This window comes from Otolemur garnettii, unplaced genomic scaffold, assembly GCF_000181295.1.
Source record: "Otolemur garnettii isolate 467f Iridium unplaced genomic scaffold, OtoGar3 scaffold00221, whole genome shotgun sequence".
NCBI classification, from domain to species: Eukaryota; Metazoa; Chordata; class Mammalia; order Primates; family Galagidae; genus Otolemur; species Otolemur garnettii.
Window position 1 is genome coordinate 960,840 of NW_003852616.1, and position 9,697 is coordinate 970,536.

The window sequence follows — 9,697 nt, forward strand, 5'->3', positions numbered from 1 at the left end:
TGGTGTATAATTTGTTTGATGTGTTGCTGATTCTGTTTGTTAGGATCTTGTTGAATATTTTCACATCACTATTCATTAGTGATATTGGTCTGCAATTTTCTTTTCTTGTTGGGTCTTTTCCTGGTTTGGGTATCAAAGTGATGTTTGCTTCATAGAATGTGTTGGGCAGTATTCCTTCTTTTTTTATATTTTGGAAAAGGTTAAGTAATATAGGTACTAGTTCCTCTTTAAAGGTTTGGTAGAATTCTGATGTGATCTGGTCCCGGGCTTTTCTTTTTAGGGAGATTTTGTATAGTTGATGCTATTTCAGAACTTGATACAGGCCTGTTCAACATTTCCACTTCATTCTGGCTAAGTCTTGGAAGGTGGCGGGCTTCCAAGTGTTGATCTATTTCCTTTAGATTTTCATTTTTCTGGGAATAAAGTTTCTTGTAATATTTATTAAGGATTTTTTAAATATCTAAGGGGTCTGTTGTTATTTAATCTTTACCATTTCTGATTGATGAAATTAGAGATTTTACTCTTTTTTTCCTGGTTAGGTTGGCCAAAGGTTTATCTATTTTATTGACCTTTTCTAAAAAGTAACTTTTTGATTTATTGATCTGCTGTATAATCCTTTTGTTTTCAATTTCATTTAATTCTGCTCGAATTTTGGTTATTTCTTTTCTTCTGCTAGATTTCAGATCAGAATGTTCTTCCTTTTGCAGTTACTTGAGATGTCCCATTAAGTTAAGTTCCTCTCTTTCTGTTCTCTTGAGGAAGGCTTGCAGTGCTATAAATTTCCCTCTTAGGACTGCCTTAGTGGTATCCCAGAGGTTCTGATAATTGGTGTCCTCATTATTGTTTTGTTCCAAAATATTGGTAATTTCCTTCTTAATCTCATTTCTGACCCACCTATCATTCAGCATAAGGTTATTTAGCTTCCATGTTTTTGTATGAGTCTGCAGATTCATGCTGTTACTAAGTTCAACTTTTATTCCTTGATGGTCTGAGAAGATGCAAGGAATAATTTCTATTTTTTAAAATTTGCTAAGGTTAGACTTGTGACCTAAGATGTGATCTATTTTGGAGTATGTTCTGTGGGCTGGTGATAAAAATGTGTATTCAGTTTTGTTAGGATGAAATGTACTGTAGATGTCTGTTAAATCCATATGTTGGAAAGTTAAGTTTAAATCTAAAATTTCTTTGCTCAACTTCTTATTGGAGGATCTATCCAACACTTCCAAAGGAGTGTTGAAATCTCCAACTATGATGGAGCTAGAAGAAATCAAGTTGCTCATGCCTGTTAGAGTTTCTCTTTTAAATTGAGGTGCATTCCGGTTGGGTGCATAAATATTAATAATTAAAATCTGATCATATTGAGTATTCCCCTTAACAAATATAAAGTGACCATCCTTATCCTTACTTTTGTTGGTTTAAAGCCTATTGTGTCTGTGAATAAAATTGCAACACCTGCTTTTTTCTGCTCTCCATTTGACTGGAATATAGATGACCATACCTTCACCCTTAAGGTAAGATGAGATTCTTGTATGCAGCAGATATCTGGCCTGACTTTTTGTATCCAGTCAGCCAACCCATGCCTCTTTAGGGGACAATTTAAGCCATTTACAGTAATTGAGAATATCAATAAGCCTGGTAAAATTTTATCATAAAGTGATGCTGGATCAACAAAATGCTAGTGGACAGAATCCAACAGCATGTCAAAAAGATAATTCACAATGATCAAGTGGCTTTCAAATCATAGATACAAGGATGGCTTGACATAAGCAAATCCATAAATGTGATTGACCACATACAAAGAATTAAAAACCATGTGATCATCTCTATAGATGTAGAAAAACATTTGATAAAATCCAGCATCACTTTATGATAAAATCCCAGAACAAAACTATGCATAGAATGAATATTACTCAAAATTACAAAAGCCATATATGACAAATCCACAGTCAACACCAAAGTGAATGGGGAAAATTCAAAAGCATCCTCCCTAAGAACTGGAATAAGACAAGGATGGCCACTGTCACCACTATTATTCAGCATAGTTCTGGAAGTCCTAGCCAGAGCAATTAGGCAAGAGATAGAAGAGTGTCCAAATTGGAAAAGAGGAGGTCATTCTATTCCTATTTCCCTATTACACAATCTTATATGTAGACAGTCCTATTCATTACAAAACTCCTAGGATTGATAAATTCAGCAAAGTCTCAGGTTACAAAGTTAATGTATAAAAATCAGCAGCAGAGAAAAGGAGCTGTGAGGACTGAAGCATCAGCTGGAGGGATTTCATTGCTAGAATGCAGCCAGGCTTCACAACATGCAGATATCCTCTAGAATTTGAAAAGAACCATAAAATTCAAGTGACGTACTTCCAGTATAATGGCAGTGCGGTGGAGCTTCAGGTGATATTTGCAGACAGAAGAAGTAAACTATCAAGGAATCAGACCATTGAGTACTTGGACCAATTTGAGGAATCTTTGATTTATTTATCAACCGCAATGGAAAATGAAAAGTAGCATGGCACAGATAAAACATTCATCTGGTCATAACAGAAAGGAAAACCATAATTCATATCAGAGGACCTCGTCTCCAGAAGACAGATATGTAGAACAAGAAGGATCCCCATGGGATAGAAATTACTTTGATTATAGCAGGTCAGACCATGAGCATTCCAGAAGAGGACAGTTTCATGATAGTAGCATGGAGTCACGAAATAGAGACCAAGAAAAACCCAGAGAAAGAGAAAGAAATGCGGATCTGAAAAGGTCAGCGGAAATCTCCATCTCCTGGGAGAAGAAGCCCAGAACCGTCAGTAACCCGGAGTTCCTTGGTTCAGGATGAACCTACTGCAAAGAAGAAAAAAGAGGAGCTGGATCCTCTCCTTTACTTGCACAGGTGGAGCTTACATTCCCCCTGCAAAGCTTGGGATAATGCAAGAACAGATTACAGATAAAAACAGCTTAGCATATCAGAGGATGAGCTGGGAGGCCCTAAAGGCCCCCTCAATGAATGGTCTTAGCAACAAAGTCAAAGTGTTATTATTCAAGAGTTATTATTTACTCAAAATATAGTTCGAGGAAGAGGTCTGCTGTCTAGATCTATTTTACAAGCACAGAGCACATCTCCGATATTCACCCATGTTTATGCAGCATTAGTGGCAATTGTCAACTCAAAATTTCCAAACATTGGTTAATTAGTCCTGAGAAGGTTAATTCTTAATTTTTGAAAAGGATATCAAAGAAATGAGAAGCAACTTTGCCTGACTGCTTCAAAATTTGTGGCACATCTTATTAACCAAAATGTGGCACATGAGATGTTACGCTCAGAGATGCTCACTTTGCTCCTGGAGAGACCAACAGATGTTAGTGTTAAAGTAGCTGTTGGTTTTCTCAAGCAATGTGGCCTGAAATTAACACAAGTGTCACCAAGAGGAATCAATGCTATATTTGAATGCCTTAAAAACATTCTGCATGAATCTGAAATGGATAAAAGAGTTCAATATATGATTGAAGTAATGTTCACTGTATGGAAGGATGGACAAGGACTACCCCATTACCCTAGGAGGACTTGACCTAGTGGAGGAAGATGATCAGTTCACCCATATGCTCCCTTTGGAGTATGACTACACTCCAGAAGATGTTCTTAATGTTTTCCATTTGGATCCTAATTTTACAGAGAATGAAGAGAAGTACAGAACTATTAAGAAGGAAATTCTTGATGAAGGAGACAGCGATTCAAACACAGACCAAGATGCTGGAATGAGTGAAGAAGAAGAAGAGGGAGAGGAGGAAAAGGGAGAAGAAGATGAAGAAGGACACAAAATGACTATTCATGACAAAACAGAAACTAATCTGGTCTCATTTCATCATATAATTTATCTTTCTATTCAATCAAGTTTAGATTTTGAAGAATGTGCTCACAAATTGCTGAATATGGAGTTCCCTGAAAGTCAAACCAAAGAACTCTGCAACATGATACTTGATTGCTGTGCTCAACAAAGGACATACGAGAATTTTTTTGGCTTATTAGCTGGGAGATTTTTCATGCTAAAAAAAGAGTACATGGAATCCTCTGAAAGTATGTTCAAAGGACAATATGATACCATCCATCGGTTAGAAACAAACAAACTGAGAAATGTTGCTAAGATGTTTGCTTACCTTTTGTACACTGATTCCCTCCCATGGAGCATTCTAGAATGTATAAAACTGAGCAAAGAAACCACCATATCATCCAGTAGAATTATGGTAAAAATATTATTCCAGGAACTATGTGAATACAAGGGTCTCCTTAATCTTCAAGCAAGGTTAGAAGATGAAACTCTATAGCCATTCTTTGAAGGACTATTATCCCGAGATAATCCAAGAAACACTCATTTGCCATTAACTTCTTTACTTCAATAGGTCTTGGGGGTTTAACAGATGAATTGCGTGAGCATCTCAAAAATATGCCAAAGGTCATCTGTGGCACAGAAACCAAATGTTGAGAAAAATAAATCCTCCCCATCGTCTTCCTCTTTCAGTGTCCTCCTCTTCAGAGTCTGACTCCTCCGACTCTGATTCTGACCAGCAGCAATAGCAGCTCAGAGTCTTCCAGTGAAGAGAGTGATTCTTCATCTACCAGCAGTCATGGCTCTGCCTCAGCTAAAGATATAAGGAAGAAGAGACAAAGGAAGACCAGAAGTAAAGAAGTAGATCAACTGATCAGGAGCCAACAAACAAATGATAGAAAACATGAAGAAAGAAGACTACAACACAGGGACCAGGAAACAAGGCCTGAGAGAGACAGACGGTCAGAAAAACAGAGATCGATATTCAGGAGATTCAAATGGGAGAGATTCCATAACAAAGTGCATGTTGGATAGAAGTGTGCCCCTGAACGAAATAATGACAGTAGAGTTGTGAATGACAGAGATCAGGAAATGTACAGAGATTTGGAGAATAAGCGTGATGATCACAAAAAGAAAAGAGGAGAGAGAAGAAATTCTTTTTCTGAAAATGAGAAGCACAGACATTGAAATAAGGACAATGAAAATTTTAGAAGAAGAGAGAGATCAAAGTCAAGGGAAACAGAAAGACTTCAGGCTCTGGAAGTGATGCAGATATAAGAATGGTGCAGAGAGGCATTGGGAAAAATCTAGCAGATATGCTGAACATTCCAGAGAAGGAAAATTCAGGATTGGCAAAGAGAAAAGTTTCCCACAAAGCAAAAACAATTCTACAAAATGACATAAACTGGGCATGCCTTATATTAGGTTGAAACAGATTATTTTTTACATTGATCGGTGAACTTTGTAGAGAATTCTTATATAAAAGGACTGATTTGTATTTGTAAGTTTTAAAATGTTTTCTTTATAACTTGTTTTATAACTGATACACCTCAAGGCCCTCCCCATAAATTTATTTGAAGAGAACAGTTTCACCAGAAAAGGATGTAAGTCTTGCTTATATTTTGTGAATTAAATGATCAAATAGTCATTGAAAAAAATCAGCAGCATCGTATAAACCAATAACAATAAAGACAAGAGTCAAATAACTCAATACCATTTACAATAGCTGCAAAAATAACATAAAATGTGTAGGACTATATTTAACCAAGGAGGTGAAAATCTCTACAAAGAGAAATATGAAACAATGATGAGAAGAGTTGATGTCATAAACAAATGGAGGAAGATCCCATACTTGTGGATTAGAAAAATCGATATTGTTAAAATGTTCATACCACCCAAAGTGTTTGGCTTATTCAGTGCAATTCCACCAAAGTGCCAATGCCATTTTTCACAGAATTAGAATAATTCTAAGTTTCATGTGGAATAAAAAATGAGCCTGGATAGCCAAAGCAGTTCTAATCAAAAAGAATCAATCTGGCGATGTCACTTTACCCAACTTTAAAATATACTAGAAGGCTATAGTAACCAAAACATCATGGTACTGATATAAATACAGACACAGAGATCAATGGAACAGTACTGAGAATCCAGACATAGGAATGTTATTACTCCAAACAACTAATTTTCAAAAAAACAGACGAAAACACAAACTGAAGGGATGCCCTATTCAATAAATGGTGCTGGGATATTAGAGAGCCACATTCAGAAGAATGAAACTGGATCCCTATCTCTCACTGTACACAAAAATTTACTCAAGATGGATTAAAGACTTAAATGTAAGAACTGACAAAATTCTAGAGTAGAAGATAGGAAAAACTCTTCTGGACGTTTATAACAAAAACTCCAATAGCAACACCAAAAATAAATAAATGGAACTTAAATTAAAAAGGTTCTGCACAGCAAAGGAAATAACAGAGTAAGAAGACAACCTACAGAATGGGATAAAATATTTGCAAATTACATATACAACAAAGGACTAATATCCAGGAACTACAAAGAACTCAAATAAGTAAGAATAAAACAACCCTATCAAAATGTGGGCAAAAGACATGAACAGATTTTTTTCAAAAGAAGATATACAAATGGCCAAGAAACATGATAAAAATGCTCAACCTTCCTAATCATCATGGAAATGCAAATCAAAACCAACCACAATGAGAAACCACCTTTCCCTTGTCAGAGTGGACGTTATTATTATTCTTTTATTGTTGAAGATTCATTAAGGGTACAAGAAACCAGGTTACACTGATTGCATTTGTTAGGTAAAGTTCCTCTTGTAATTGCATCTTGCCACCAAAAGCTGTGTCACACACCAAGAACCCCACCCCCTCCCTCCTTCCCTCTCTCTGCTCTTCCCATCTCCCACCCTCTTCTTCCTTCCCTCTCTCTGCTCTTCCCTTCTCCCACCCCCTCCCTCCTTCCCTCTCTCTGCTCTTCCTTTCTCCCACTCCCTTCCTCATTCTGTCTCTCTCTCTGCTCTCCCCTTTCCCCACCCCTCCACCGTGCACTAGGTCATTGTCTTTATATCAAAATTGAGTACATAGGATTGATGCTTATCCATTCTTGTGATGCTTTACTAAGAATAATGTATTCCACTTCCATCCAGGTTAATACAAAGGATGTAAAATCTCCATCTTTTTTAATAGGTGAGTAGTATTCCATGGTATATACCATACCACACCTTATTAATCCATTCCTGGGTTGGTTTGGCAACTGTAAATTGAGCTGCGATAAACAGTCTAGTGCAAGTGTCTTTATGGTAGAAGGACTTTTTCCCTCTGAATAGATGCCCAGTAATGGGATTGAAGGATCAAATGGGAGGTCTAGCTTGACTTCTTTGAGGGTTTTCCATACTTCCTTCCAAAATGGTTATATTAGTTTGCAGTCCTACCAGCAATGTAAAAGTATTCCTTTCTCTCCACATCCACACCAGCATCTTCAATTTTGAGGTTTTGTGATGTGGCCCATTCTTTCTGGGGTTAGATGACATCTTAGGGTCATTTTGATTTGCATTTCTTGAATAATTAGGGATGATGAGCATTTTTCATGTTTGCTAGCCTTTTGTCTGTCTTCCGTAGAGAAGGTTCTATTCATTTCTCTTGCCCATTTAATGTATGGGATTGTTGGCTTTTTTCATGTGGATTAATTTGAGTTCTCTATAGATCCTAGTTATCAAGCTTTTGTCCAATTCAAAATATGCAAATATACTTTTTAATTGTGTAAGTTATCTATTTGCTTTGGTTGTTGTCTCCTTAGCTATACAGAAGCTTTTCAGGTTATTTTTTCTGTATTAAATCATAAAGAGGTAGATCATGTATACATTAATGCATTTATTGGGTACAATGTGCTGATTTCATATACAATTTGGAATGCTTACGTCATACCAGTTAATATATCCCACACCTCATGTACTTAATTATTATGTTAAGACATTTGTATTCTGTACTTAATAGATCTGACATGTACCCTTGCAATGTGCACAATAGGTGTGAACCCACCATTCACCCTCCCTCCATCTGGCCACCCCCTCACCTCCCTCACCTCACCTCCTCCTCTTCATCCTGGGCCATCGTTGTGATCTATTCTTCATATGAAAGTGTGAGTTATTGTAATTGGTTTCATAATAGTACTAAATACATTGGATTCTTTTTCCTCCATTCTTGAGATATATCTTAAGTAGGATATGTTCCAGGTCCATCCATATAAAAGAGGAAAGGCTCCATTTTTTTTTATTATTAAATCATAGCTGTGTACATTAATACAATCATGGGGTACAATGCTGGTTTTATATAAAATTTGAAATATTTTCACCAAACTGGTCAACATAGCCTTCATGGCATTTTCTTATTTATTCTGTTAAGACATTTATATTCTACATTTAGTAAATTTCACATGTAGACTTGTAAGATGCACTGTAGGTGTATATCACAATTTATTAATCCATTCATGGGTCAATGGGCATTTGGGCTTCTTCCATGACTTGGCTATTATGAATTGAGCTGCAATGAACAACCTGCTGCAAATATCTTTGTTATAAAATGATTTTTGGTCTTTTGGATATACTCCCAGTAGAGGAATTACAGAATCGAATGGCAGGTCCACTTTTAGATCCCTGAGTATTCTCCATACTTCTTTCCAGAGGGATGTATTAGCTTGCATTCCCACCAGCAGTGTAGAAGTGTTCTCTTTTCTCCATATCCATGCCAACATCTGTAGTTTTGGAATTTTGTTATGTGAGCCACTCTTACTGGAGTTAGATGACATATCAAAGTGGTTTTGATTTGCATTTCTCTGATGATTAAAGATGATAAGCATTTTTTCATGTGTCTGTAGGCCATGCACCTATCTTCTCAAGAGAATCTTCTACTAAAGTCCCTTGCTCACAATGAAATGAGATTACGTGTTCTTTTCTTATTAATAAGTTTGAATTCTCTGTGGATTTTGGTTATCAAACCTTTGTCAGAGACATACCCTACAAATATCCTCTCCCATTCTGAGGGCTTTCTGCTTGCTTTACTTACTGTGTTCTTGGCTGTGCAGAAGATTTTTAGTTTGATCAGATCCCAGTAATGTATTCTTGGTGTTGCTTCAATTACCCAGGAGTCCTCCACACAAAGTGTTCTCCCAGGCCAATTTCTTCAAGTGTTTCCCCAGCACTCTTTCCAAAAATCTTTATAGTTTCATGTCTTAAGTTTAAATATTTCATCCAGTGAGAGTCAATTTTTGTTAAAGGTGAAAGGTGTGGGTCAAGTTTTAGTCTTCTACAAGTCGCCAGCCAGTTCTCCCATCACCATTTGTTAAATAGGGAATATTTCCCTCAATTTATGTTTTTGATAGGCTTATCAATGACCAAATGATGATAAGTGTCTGGGTTCATCTCTTGGTTCTCAATTCTGTTCCATACATCTACCTCTCTATTTTTGTGCCAGTACCATGCTATTTTGATCACTATAGATTTAAAGTATAGTCTGAAGTCTGGTAGCGTGATTCCTCCTGATTTGTTTTTATTTCTGAGTAAGTCTTGGCTATTCGAGGTTTTTTCTAATTCCATATAAAACGAAGTACTATTTTTTCCAGATCTTTAAAGTATGACAGTGGTGCTTTAACAGGAATTACATTCAATTTGTATAGTGCTTTGGGTAGTATGGACATTTTAACAATGTTGATTCGTCCCAGCCATGAGCATGGTATGCTTTTCCATTTGTTAACATTTTCAGCTATTTCTTGTCTTAGAGTTTCATAGTTCTCTTTATAGAGATCTTTCACATCCTTTGTTAGGTAAACTCCTAAATATTTCATCTTCTTTGGCACTACTGT

The 9,697-nt window shown here is 36.5% G+C and overlaps 1 protein-coding gene and 1 pseudogene across 1 annotated transcript in view; both read left to right on the forward strand.

Moving 5' to 3' along the window:
• Window positions 1-9,697, forward strand: part of LOC111722161 (phosphatidylinositol 3,4,5-trisphosphate 3-phosphatase TPTE2-like) — a 106,125-nt gene that overhangs the window by 39,131 nt on the left and 57,297 nt on the right. The gene's annotated exons all lie outside the window — the stretch shown is intronic.
• LOC105888201 lies at window positions 2,500-5,224 on the forward strand (annotated as a pseudogene).